The sequence below is a fragment of the Rhinolophus hipposideros genome, assembly GCF_964194185.1.
Source record: "Rhinolophus hipposideros genome assembly, chromosome: 3".
NCBI classification, from domain to species: domain Eukaryota; kingdom Metazoa; phylum Chordata; class Mammalia; order Chiroptera; family Rhinolophidae; genus Rhinolophus; species Rhinolophus hipposideros.
Window position 1 is genome coordinate 7,126,927 of NC_138049.1, and position 13,652 is coordinate 7,140,578.

Genomic DNA, 13,652 nt, shown 5'->3' on the forward strand with positions numbered 1-13,652 from the left:
GCAAAACACCCCACCAAGTTGCATTGATTCAATGAGACGTCTGGATACACCTTCATAATGAGGGTCACACTGCTCAATAATTAAATATTCGTTCTCTCTGTACAACACATTTTCAGAGTCTCGTGCCCACGTCAATGTGTAAGTACAATGAAGAAAGGAGAGAGAGAAAGCCCGGGACCAGGTTACCGGACTGGAGGGACGCCGTCGGCGTTGCCCAGATCGGATCTCAGCCTGGTTCAGTGACTGCCGCTGGGAGCAGCTGTGTCTGGTAGATGTACATTCTCCCCGGTGCAGTCAATCAAGTTACTTTCCCCCTGACCCCTGTTGCCCTTTTCAACAGACCCAATGCGAAGGCGCAAAGGCCGAGCAGGAGAACTCTGGATGGTTTGACTAGCCAAGACCTGTGGTGAAGACCCCCCCCCAATCATGGCAGCAGTTCCTCATTTTCAAAAGTATTCCTTCATGGTTAACTGTGTCAAAGTAGTAACAGACCCCTGGGACCGATTAGATCAAAACAGGGTGAGAAGGCAATTTCAGACTCTGTGGGAAAGCAGACTTGGGAACCCGAATATGAAGCTTTCCTCAGACTGTTTTCATAAGCAGCAAGACCAAAGGCCAGCCAAACGCTCCTGTGGGAAGCCTGACCTGTGGGAAGCAGAAAGGGGAGACCAGGGGCGTCCACCTAAAGACCTTCAGCCACAGGCAAAACAAAGTGAGGAACGTGGCATCACCAGGTCGGCAGGGGCTAAGCAGAAGATCAAAAAATCAGGTGACCTCAGTCCCGAGAAGCTGGAGGTACATTTTTGTTACCTGGTTATGGTGTTCCAAGGGAGGAGAAGGCCAGCCTCCTGAAGAACTTTACAATCCCCAGAGGATAATCAGAAACTGCAAAGAAAACCAGGACCATCTGCAGCGAGCTGCGAGGCAGAAATGAAGGAGCGCTTAGGGAAAAGGGACTCAGATGCAGGGAAGCTAATATGAGGACAGAAAGAACGGGCTGGCTGAGATGGCCCCAAAGTCACAGTCGGGAAGGAAGAGCTCCCCACGGGAGAAAGGAGGAATGAAAAAGAACAAGGTGCAATGGCAGGACTTGCCCTGCTCTTCTGCTCCACATCTGCTGCTTCTCAGAAGCTCGGGGACTGTCCAGATTTGATGAACGTTTCACCCTGTCCCTACGGGGCTGCGAAACCCTGAGCAGAGTGACCAACTGGAAGGAAGACTCCAACGTCACTATTTAAGTCAACAGGACAGAGGGCCTCACCAATTTGCTTTTTCCAGCTCCTGACAGAACAGAGAAGTCTGAGCAGTAACACTGGCAGAGAACAAGTCACCCAATTTGGAAATTGATAGCGGTCACAAGGTGAATGAGGACCGAGCTGCCAGGAAGCTGGAGTGGCCAGATGGTGTACAGGTAGAGAGGGGGGGCAATGGCTAGGCAGGGGGAGCCTGGGAGAGACCGCGCTCTCTTCCTCCAGATTGAGTGGGCAGTAGCCGACGCCAATTGTTTTGTGACTAATTGGCAACACTAACAACAGCAGGGTCTATTGCAGATGGAGCTGGAGTTTCATTTGTGATAGATAAATGAGTTACACTGAAAGGAAATATAGCAATTCTCTGTAAAAATAAAACTGCTTGCATTTAAGCCACAAATAGGTTGGCTATTTCTGTGCCTGGCTTGTCTTTGTGAGTAATCCTGCTCCTGGAGAGGTAAAGACAGTTCGGGCGAGGGAGGGGTACAGAGCCAGCGGAAATGAAGTGTGGTCGTCCAAGTCCCATGTGGAAGGAAGTTCTAGATTCACCTCCACAAGTCAAGTCATGCCTTCCAAAGTTTCCTAGAGAAACATCCCTCTTTCTCTCATAAAACAACAAGGAAATATGGTGGAGGAGACCGGGGAAAGGACCTTATGCGAGCAAGGAAGGAAGTTTAGTAACCCAGAAGGCTGTAGACCCATAAGTGGTAGAACCCACCAGTTGGTGGAACGATACGTACTAGACCTCATAAGTGGCAGAATTCTTTTCTTCCATCAGGAGTTTACTCTTAGGTTCCAAACTCTCTCAATGCTGTGGGGGCTTTGCTCAGGGCTAACCCCAGGGAAGCATAGTGAATTCCGTTCACAGCCTGTAACACATGCCTCATCTGGAAGGAACTCTGCTTTCCCCTAGATGCTGAGCTGTTGGGGAGAAAGCCATTAATTACGGCTTCACAAACCCCAGTACTACCCTTGGTGTCAGAAAGAAGAGACTTCGAGAGCAAGGGGTTGGGCCACCCCTAGAGAGAACGGGAATGGGTGGGGCAGGTGGGAGTGTCCCTTCTCATAGCAAGCCGACAGGCTCCAGAGTAGGGGCTGGGAAACAGCAGGACTGCTAGAAATTTGGACTTGCCAGCTTGACTAGAGTGATGAGTGATTCTTTATTCCATCCATTTGATTGACAGGATCTCAGAGCAGGGCTGGCCCCGCCCTCTGCCCTCCAGTCCTGCAAGAGACTTCAGATCTCACTGGTCAGATAAAAGTCCAAGATAAAACCCTGAGAACATAACTCTCCCAGGCTCATCTGTATCCCATCAGCCTTGGGGAATCTTCTCCGGGCTTCTCATAGCCTACCCTATCCTGGGATTTGTTGGGTGTCTCCCAAGTAACCATCTTTACTTTCAGTGCACTTTTCTTAAACAACAAATCTTAAAGAGAAATGGCATTTTCTCCCCCATGTCATTTGTTTTCTACCAACTAAACAGGCCCATCTGCTGAGGCAAAAACCACAGCAGGTACGACAACAGGAGAAAGCAAACCCACAAGGAAGTTAAGGGAGCTGATAAACTTCTGGATAAACCCTGAGAAAGGTCCAAAACAGACTGCGGCTGCAGATTAAACCCAGCTGTGGGAAGCTGGGTCTCCAACCCTGAGTCTCCCCCAACTTCCCCTCCCCCCATTTGGAATCTGCCAGAAAGGAGACTCTTCCTGTCTTTGCCGAGTGATGAGGAGAATGTGAAATGACCCAAAATGAAGCCAGCAGTGCTTCATCAAAGACAGCTGGCTCTCCGTGCCAAGGGGCCGTGAGAGCACGCATGGCAGTCATCCTTATAGACACAAGTACTGAGCAGGTTCCCTCACTTTAATAAATGAAATGTCTCCTTGCCCTGTGAATCAGCACCTAATCAGCTATACAGACACTGTGCCCTCTGGATTCCTTACCTAGATTGTAATCGTGTGCTCTCCCTTGTCCAAACACCACGAAAACATGCAGTTGTGAGAAAGAATATTTTTGGAGCATTGCCTTGGGACATGGAGTCTATCCATTCCTCTAGCTGTTCTAAATATTACCCTGGGTTCAGCCTTGCATACTTGGCCAGCACTGTGTTGGCTCTTCATAAGACTGTAATTTCTAAATTATCCTTTGGAGATATTCATCAGCTAGCATTTAGAGGCTTTAAAAAAGAGTCATAAAAAGATCAAAAGTGCGTTCCTGTAGGAATTGGCTAGAACACTTCCCACCCCACCTAGTCTCGAGACTCTTGGAGATTTCTACGCCAGGAGTAGCTGAGTTTCTCCTGAGCCGCAAGCAGCCAATGTTTGTGCCAACAGAACACCAAAAAGTGTGTCAACGTGTTTTTTTTTCCTTTTCCTGCTAGGAAGCCTGAAGACACATATTTAACCTGCTTTTGAAATAGACCACATGGTTACTTAAAAGAAAAATGTTTGAAATTACTAATTTAGTCAAAGATCAAATCCGGGCACCATTAAACTTGTATTCATTGTTCTTTTTCTGCTATGACTCTGAATTTTGGCAAACAATGTTTTTTCACCTACCATATCCTGAAGGAAACTGAAAACAATAAGTCACCTCTAAACGATAGTAACTTACACGTTGGGACTGCTACAATTGGCTAACTTAAATAGCAGTGACTCTGGGTCCGTGCAGAAAAGAGTCCTCTAAATTCTATGACAGCACGTATTAAATTATATTATCAGTTACTTGTTTGTGTCTGTTTTCCCCACAAAACACAGCTCCTTGAGGCAGAGGCATTGTCCCATCACATTTAGTACTGGCCGAGCAAAAGGATACATTGGATAAATACACTCTGTTTAGAATCAGCACCACAATTTTCAATATTAGTCGTTTCACCATGTTTCTTCAGTGTTACTTTGATTTCCCCAATTAAACTGAAAGTCATTTGGGGGAAAAAACAGCATCTAGACATTCTTGTGTGGCCTTGTACGGTGCTGAGAAGATGAGGGGCTGAACGCTGATAGATGGTTTCATAAACGCCTGGCTCCACGTAACAGAGAGCAGACCGACTAGCGCCCTAGGCTGGCGTGTCGCTGAGCCACGCTGTCCCGATTGACCATAAGTGGCCCCTAGTAAACCCTCGCATGCATATAACGTGGTATCACACTGATGGCTCGTATTTGTTTCGGGTGTGTGGGGAACCTCTGTCATTACTGCCTGTTGTATTTTGGAGGGTAAAGGCTTGTTAACTCTTGTAAAACCAGAGTGTCTTATCGTGGTCTAATATGCACTTACTAGACGATTTTGATGGCAGATTACAAAGATGAAAATGTATCCAACTAGTTGTCTGAAAGCAACCTGTACAACCTGAATTCCATCAACGGGGCTCATTCTCGGCAAGTCAATATCCATACAGCGCCCTGAGGAGGAACACTCAGCGTCTGTAGCTAAGAAAATAATAGCTGGGTTTCTGGCAACTGTAGCTATGTTAGAGCTACCCAGTTACCCTCTGCTTAGTTACACAAATTCTATCAGGAAAAAATAAAAATATTCAGCCTACAACAGTGTAAATTAGGCAAAATAAATAAAATCAACCTTCTTAATTTTGTCCCAACTTGAATCACTGCTCAGGATATAGGGGAAAGTCCAGTCAACTTCCTGTGGGTCAGCATGGACCACTTGGTGTGTGTCCCTCCCAGTCCTTGACCTGGTCTTTCGATGTTTGTTCATTCCTCATTTCCACAGACCCATCGCCAAGTAAAGGTGAGCCCAAAAAACAAGATGGGTAAGCCCGCCATATTCGTGTTCTTCTTAGAGAATATGCTGGAGAGGGAGGTTATACTATTGGCCAAAATGAGATTAAGGGATTTTCAATATTTCCCATTGAACATTTTCTCCTTGTGTTCTGCTGACACGGATGTGTTAGGTCACCTCACGTCACCATCCTGAGTCAGAAGATGCTGACCACTCCATGTCTTCCAAGCCCTGAGGTGAGGGGGAGGGGGTAGGGGGACTGTGGTACAGAAGTAGATTCCTAAGTGCTGAGGAGGAGAGGATGATGCAGAAAGAAGGCCTCCGTGAACAAGGTAAAAACGAGTGACCCCTGGGACGTGTACCTCCAATCCTCAGGGAATCCCCGGAACCCACGGGGAAAGGTGACGTGTAGTAGGCAGAGACCTACTGATATAGGGCAAGCTAAGCCCAGTCTCAGTTGACGTCCTCATTAATCAGAGTTACACTCACTCCCTTACAGTATTCTGATACCCTGGAACTATAAAGGAATAATCTGCAGGGAAAGTTCTAGAATAGCAACGTTCTAGGATCAGAAGCCTTTCCTGACTGACTCCTCAGGCACGGTCCTCCAGCCGTGTGTTCTCCCTGACCTGGGGGCACAGTCTCAATGAGAGGCCAGGCCATCCAACTCAGTGCTTCTCTGATGGAACTGCCCTGCTAGAAGACTAAATTTGAGAGAATTTTTTTCCCCATCAGCACATCAGGGAGCCTTGGAACAGGATATCTGACTGCCTGCTGCTACCAGAAGGTGGGTCTTTAAGTGCTGCTTGTGCCATTTATACCTCAAACTGCACTGGGACAATCCAGTCACACATATGGGCAAGCCTGTTCCCCACGTTCACCCCCGAGCAGACCTTAACACCGTGAGGTCCTGTGGACAAGGTAGGGACTCAGAAGAACAGGGGGAGGCAGGGGGACGAGGGGGCCCACAGAAGACCACACGCTTTGTGCTCACACTGCCCAGGGTTTCAATCCCAATCCCACTTAATCACTGTTGACCTTGAGCCAGTTACTCAAGTTTGCAAAACCTCAGATTCTTCATCTGTGAAGTGGGGACAATGCCATACACATAAGGATGTGTGAGAATTAACCGGGGAGAGGTAGGAAGGTCGCGTAGTAAGTACTCAGAAGTCCTAGCTCTCGTTTTTGCTGTTGCTGCTTCTACTGCTATAGTGGGGTGTGCCGGTGTGGCCCAGAGAAGGTGTCACTTGCAATTCGATCTATATTTTTAATAAGTCATTCAGTTGTTTTTATAATACATGCAGTAAAAAAATAAAATAAAACAGGGCTCAACAAATTCGTCTTGGCTGGTGGGATAGAGACAGCCGAATGGGAATGAGTTGTGGTGGCATGATGTGTGTACGGGATCAGTTTCCTGGGGCTGCCACAACCAAGTCCACAGGCTGGGCAGCTTAAAACCCCAGGAATGGATTCTCTCACAGTTCTGGAGTCCAGAAGCCCCAAATCAAGGTGTCTTGCAGCTAAGTGTTGCCCAGGCAGCCCCTGCACTCCCAGTACCCGCAGCACATGTCCCCAACTCCCTGGTCCATGTGGTTCTACTTCTGCTTCTTCCCAGCCTGTTACCGTTTATCCAGCCACTGTCAGTGGAAAAATTGTTCTGCAAATATGCGCCTGATCTTTCCATCTTGGGAAATTGCAGCCTTTTTCTCCCCCTGTAATACCAGTAGATAATTATGTTGAGCAATGTGGGCTGAGGAGGAGCCTTCAGGGGAATATTAGAAAATCTTTTTGTCCTATCCCAGGTTTCCCCAACAAGAGAGGAGCTGCGACACGTCCCCAAACTCTTTCTCCAGAGCTGTTTTCCCATGTCCCAGCACACACCAGCAAGAGGCTGTGTGACCCCTTCTGCATGTGCCCACCCTGTGCCCAGGGACTCTTAGTCCTGCCCTTGGCCCACATGCACTCTGGCTCCACTTCCTGATGCAAAGGTCAGAGCTCCCTCCCTCCGCACTATGGCAGACCACTGCCCACCCCCAGACTCCCTAAGGAGGAGCAGAAGCTTAGACCTTCTGGGAGAGCTGTCAGGACCTCTGAATGGCCAACCCTAACTCATTGGCATGCACCAAGGACGTCCCATAATGGGCAGATTTTTTTCTGTGGATTATGATATTTTCCCCTATTTTACTCTCCTCCCCTACTTTGCATGGGTATATTCGTTTGATAGGGCAGCTATCACAAAGTACCACAGACTGGGTGGCTGAAAGAACAGCAGTTTTTTTCCTCACAGTCCTGGAGGCTGGAAGTATGACACAAGGTGTCAGCAGGGTTGGCTCCTTCTGAGGCCTCTCTCCTTGGCGTGTAGACGGCCGTCGTCTCCCTGTGTCCTGCGTGTGTCTGTGTCCTGATCTCCTCTTCTTATAAGGACACCAGTCACACTGGATTAGGCCACCCCGATGGCTTCATTTTAATTTAATCACTTTTAAAGGCCCAGTCTCCAAATATATTCTGATGTGCTGGGGCTTAGGGCTTCTCCATATGAATCTGCGGGGGACACAATTCAGTCCCTAACAATGGCCAGTTAGGGTAAGGACCTAAACTGTTCTGAGACAAGACCAATGGGTTTTAGCAGATGGCTGTTTTGACCAAGCCTTGGGCTCCCAGCAGCTCACTGCCCTTCAACAGCACCAAAGCCTTCATCTGTCATGCAGCGGCGCCTCTTCCAGTCTGAGGTGCTCCACGGTATGTCAGTGGCTATTCGTGGCAGTTCGTGTGTTTCTGAAATCAGCAGCCACTGGATCACGTTTCCTGTGTCTTGGCTCTTTCCAGACAGACGTGGGCAGTCTAGTTCCCCAACACGAGAAGTCCTGTGGCATTGCCTCCAGAGACATATGGACATGCTAATGCCCAGCATTTTTAGAGGGTCAGTTAAATCTCCCCAGTGGAAGCCACCTTGGGAGTGCCGAGAAGATGGTTCTAGATTTCTGCCCTTCCCCAGCTGAGGTACGTGCCCCGTGCATCACCCGAACATGACAGGATTCCATACTACAAAATGTTGGAATTCTGGACCAGGGTGAATGCACGACAGGCGACCTGGCTAGACACCAACGCATCCCCCAGGGAAGAGGGTCTGGGCACAACAACGCCCCTCACATCCTGCTTTGAAGAGCCTACATCAAGTGGCCCCGCGGTCAATCCTACTCGTCTACGTACTCGTCTGTACTTGTCTATGTACAGCAGGCCCTGTGTGCTCAGAGTGGCCACATCCTAGCATCTTGTACCAAACTTGTGCTTTCCCAGAAGTCCACAGTCATTATTTGATGCCTCTAGAGGTGTGCATGTTTCTCAAGAGGAAAAACTAGTTGTTTGCCACCCACCTGGCACCTGGCGCTGAAGTGCCCAGGTCAACACTGCATTCTACTTAGTTCTACAGTACTATTTTGAGGCCGTTGGAGACAAAGCTTTGCTCTTTGTTTGGTGATTCCCTCCGTGCAGGACCACCCACCAATGCCGGCCGCCATTTCCTGTCCCGCTTGGTGCACGGAGCTCTCAGCCGTGACTCCTCAGTCAGGTTTGCAGCAGGAATATCTGCGGGCCCGCGTCCAAGCTGGAGCCCTTCCCGGGGAAGTGTCAGTGACCCATACAGGAGACCGGCAGGAGCGGCATCTGCTCACTGCGGCAGCTCCGTCCCACTGAATCCTGAGCTCAGGCTGGTAACGTGGCCGCCCGCCTTGGACCGCGAGCACCTCTTCTGGTCCAGTGAGCAGCTATGTAAAGGGCCCACGATTGTCCTCACCACAAAGATGACCCCATTCTCCTACGCTGCACCCCGTTTATATAAGAGCTGACTTGAGCGCTAGAAAATCTAATTTGATATACGGTTCAAGTCTTGCTCTCAGACGACTCTGATACACAGTACTGTCCTTTGGAGGACTTTTTTTTGCATGTAATTTTTTATGTTAAAATATATATACCATAACATTTACCATTTTAACCATTTTTAAGTGTACAGTTTAGCAGCACAAGTACAATCACATTGCTGTGTAACCATTGCCACCATCCATCTCCAGACCTTTTTCACCTTCCCAAACTGAAACTCTGTCCCCATTAAACACCAACTCCCCATTCCTCCCTCCCCCACCCCTGGAAGCCTCGAATCTGCTTTCTGTCCCTACAGTTTTGACTACTCTAGGTCCCTCATGTAAGTGGAATTGTGTAAGATTTGTCCTTCTGTGTCTGGCTTATTTCACTTAGCATGATGCCTCAAGGTTCACCGAGGTCATAGCACATGTCAGCACTCTACTCCTTTTAAAGGCTGAGTATTATTCTATGGTATAGAATGGAATGGGTCTGTCCCACATTTGTTCGTCCATTCATCCACTGAGGGACACTTGGGTTGTTGGAGGACATCACTTTTACGAATGCTACACTAGGGGGACAGGTTCATCAATCAATGCCCAAACACCCTTCTTGCCATCTAGTTTTCCAGAACGCTTTTGGAGTCAATAGTTTGGTATACTTCACCTACAACTGCAGAGAAGGTACTTTGCAGACACTTCTGGCCCTAAATGCTACTTGTGCCAAGGGACCTGTATCGGTTAGGGTTAACTACAAACAACAAAAATAGGCTCCAGCTAATTTGAGTAGAAAGGGGATTTATTAAAAGAATATTAGCTAGCTCACAGAATCTCCAGGACAGAAAAATCCAGGCTAAGTCAGGATGCCAAAAACAACTGCATGATGCTAAAATCGTGCAGAATTGGTTCCGTCAAGATGCTACAGATGCCTCCGCCAAGCCCTGGGTGACTCAGTTGCTCCCCCACAGCCACCGGCACCCAGAGCCCAACGCACTGTGAGCGCCAGTCCTGCTGCCCTGGGCTCTCAGTCTCCCGAATCCCACCCCCGCCAGACAGGATTCTGTGTCCCTGCTCCCTGGTCCCCAGCAGCTGAGGCAGTCAGACCCAGACGAATATGGGCCTGGGCCTGAGGTCCGCCATGCCAACATCAAATGCCCACAGCCCACAGGAAGCGAGGTCAGGAATGTGAGCCTATCACGTGGCGGGGAATCCACAACCCATGCCAACCGTGTGCGAACACGTCCGGGTTTTGGGTGACCAACAGGAGAGACGAAGATCCACGCCAGGTTTTAAGGGCCTCTCCAGCCCCACCGCAATCCTTAGCACAGAAAGCATGTGCCCCTAGCTATTCAATACTGCACGAGGCCTGATTAAGTGGGGCCCCTGCCCTGTGCCCCATACATGAAAGGCCCACAGTGGCCCACCTCCATCACATACCACCCACAGGTCCGTGGGACGCAGGCCACGGCCTGCCTGCAAGCTGTGGCCCTCCCCCAGACGTCATGCTCTGGGTGCCCGGGACCCTGGTTCTCTGGGCCGAACACACGGAGCCGCTCCCAGGGCCTGTACAGGACGTGGCCCTGGGCCGCCCTCGGTGGTGATTACACTGCTCGTAGGTACACCTGGGCCGAGGGGGGTCTGTTCGCAGAGGATGTGCACAAAACTCAGATGTGCCACAGGGACACCTACATGTGTGGGTGAGGCCCTCATGGGGACGGCCAGGGCCAAATGTAGGAAGAGAAGAGGGCTGGACCAGGGCTGGGGCCAGCTCTCCAGTGTGGCCGTGTTCCAGCACAGAACTCCATGCAGTCCAAGCATTCTAAACTTGAACCTGGTCTTCCAGTCATTACAAAAGTGGATTTACCAAGGGAGAAGGCTAGAACATATTTTATATAACAGTTTGATAGCTTGTTGTATATATTTTACCACCAAAAAACCCCCATAAAATTTACCATTTTAACCATTCTTTACCTGTACAGTTCAGCGGTATTAAGTACAATCACATTATCGTGCAAACGTCACCACCATCCATCTCCAGACCTTCTGCAGCTTCCCAAACCAACACCCTGTCCCCATCAAACACTAACTCTCCATTCCTCCCCACCAGCCCCCGGGACCCTCACATCTGCTTCCTGTCCCTACGAGTTAACTGCGCAATGCACCTCATGTAAGTGGAATCATGCAGCATCTGTCCTATGTCTGGCTTATGGGACCTCATGGCTTTCGGGGGGGTGTGAGCCAGTCCCTAGGAGTCCAACACAGGTAGGAGTGACGTGCAAGAACAGGACTGGGGGCAACACCTGGGAGAGAGAACAGAAGAGAGCAGCAGGCCGGGAGAGCAGGTCTGACACTGCGCGAAGGGACGGGAAGGATGGCTGGTGGACAGGTCCTGGCCTGCCTGCAGACGAGGAAGGGTCAGCAAGGCTGATGGGACACCCCTGAGCCCAAGGGGGCTGTCAGCAGAGTCCCACTTGCCCAGCATCCAGCAGCTCAGCCTGGCTGGGAACAGCACCTGGGAAGCAAGGCTTCAGGGCACCTGTGGAGGCGGATTACCTGCCACTGCCACTGCGTTCCCCAAAGCTGGCACCCAGCTGCTGGCCAGCACCCTCCCAACGCGGCTAGAGGACATCTCGCTCCATCCTACCTCCGTCCCCAGCAGTAACCTAAGTGTTTCTCTCAGCCCTGCACAAGGCAGGAGGCCATCCCAGGCTGCTGAGGGACACACGACTGCACTGCCTGGCCCACCTCTGCCACCCCTGGTACTGCACAGGGCGTCCCCTGGCCCCTCCACCCAGGGTTCCAGGCAGGAAGCAAAGCAGGGCCACCTCTCCTGGGTTATCCCCCCCCTGGGGTTTAAACATGGTGTCAAGTGTCCCACATTCTAGCCCCCTTCCCTCCCCAGGCTGTACGCCCAGCTCTTCTCCCATAGAGACTTCATGGCTGGCATCAGCCCCTCCACGTCTGTCTGAAAACAGACACTCCACGCCTCAGCCCTCCAGGTCAGACCTACGGACATTTACAGCTCTGCCTTCAAGCCCCAGGAAACCTCTTAATTGTCGCAGCAATCATTGTTTAAACTGTTTTAAACTGCAGCCTGGGCAAAGAGGTCTGTCCCAGGCAGAGTCAAGGACAAGCTCTCCCAAGAACAAAACAAACACAGTTCACAAAATAGCATCCGTCCCTCATATCTGGGGAGAATGGAGTTTTAAAAGACGCCACCAGGAGGCGAGTAGAAGCCCTTTGGGTTTCTTATTGTTTGGTGCCATCAAGTGGTGATTTAGGTTTTCAAAAAATGGAAATTCTTCCAGTGATTATTTTTATTCTACTGTCTCCCTGCTTCTACAGGAAGTTGGATTTTTGTTATCTCTTGAATTATTATTTTAGGGGAATTTACTCCCCAAAACCAGGGAAGATTCCTTTACCTTGGCAGACACCAAATTAGTTAAATAGGCTATTTTATAAAGTCAGTGACTCAATTGGTAACCACAAGATTGTTATGGGGATATGAAAGTCAATTTGGGGAATGTAATCAATAATGTTGTAAAGATTTTGTAGGGTATCCGATGGACACTTGTCTCATTAGGGAGACCACCTCAGGGTTGATATAGATGCCTGGTCACTGCACTGTACACCTGAAGCTGAAGCTGAACAATAATGAATGCCAACTACAAGTTTATATATATACATATATAGTCACAAGGAGTGGAGTACAGCATTAGGAATAGAGACAGTGGAAATGTAATGGCTGTGTGTGATGTCAGAGGGGTACTGGATAGGGGAGGAGGGTTATCACTTTGTAAGGGATACATAAATGATATATGTCTAACTATTACATTGTTTTGTACACCTGAAACTAACACAAAAAAATAAAATTAAAAAAAAAAAAGTCAGTGACTAAGAAACTCTGAATTTCTTGGAGGCCATGCTCAAACGGGATTTTTAATGAAATCCCTTTGTTTTCTACTCAGGGTAACATTACAGTGTTCAGATCTCACTCACACTGCTTCCTACACCCTCTCATCCATATTTCAACTTGAGTTGTCCAAAGGTCCAAGCAGCTATCGGAGTGCTGCCCACCTTACCAGAGTGGACAAAGGTGGACGCAGCCCAGCCACTGCTCCTCTCCCATAAGGTGACTTGTCTCCCTCTTTTAAGCCCCAAGATGACTGACAATGATGACATCCAATTACAACGTCCCTTTCTCCCTTTGGGGGCACGGAGATGTGGGCTTGTTCTCTATCACTTCAGAGACCTGACAAAAGGGCAAGCAAGCTGAAGTTATCATGATGTAAAGAGAGCTCTGAAAACTAAAGCACACCTTATATTCTTGTTCCATTTCATCTTGTCTTTGGAGTTCCCAAGGAAGATCTCCAGGGCACAGCATAAACAAAGCCTTGTGGGGCCCAGCCCTCCAGGGAGCAGAGAACAAAGGAGGAGGTTCTGTCAAGCGGCCAGTGAAGCCTCAGCTTGCTTCCCACCAGGGACATCTGTGGTAACTGAAAAATTCAGAATGACCCTCGAGACTTCCTCAGGTCCTGAGACTGGGGATGCCAAGTGACTTAAACAAAATTACTAGACAAATCGCTTAAAATTTCACACACACAAAGTAAACTCTCATATTTATCTGTATTGCGTTTTGTCAATGCATTTCTCAGGCAGAAAACACAAAAGCAGAGTATCTGGTTCAAAACTAGAGACTGGCAATCCTGAAGGTGAAATGACCCATTTCTTCCAGGAGTGGGAGGTAGGGCCTTCAGGCCCTCAGGCAAACAGGACTCCCCACCTGGGCAAATAAGCGCAGGGTTCCTGACGGTCCCC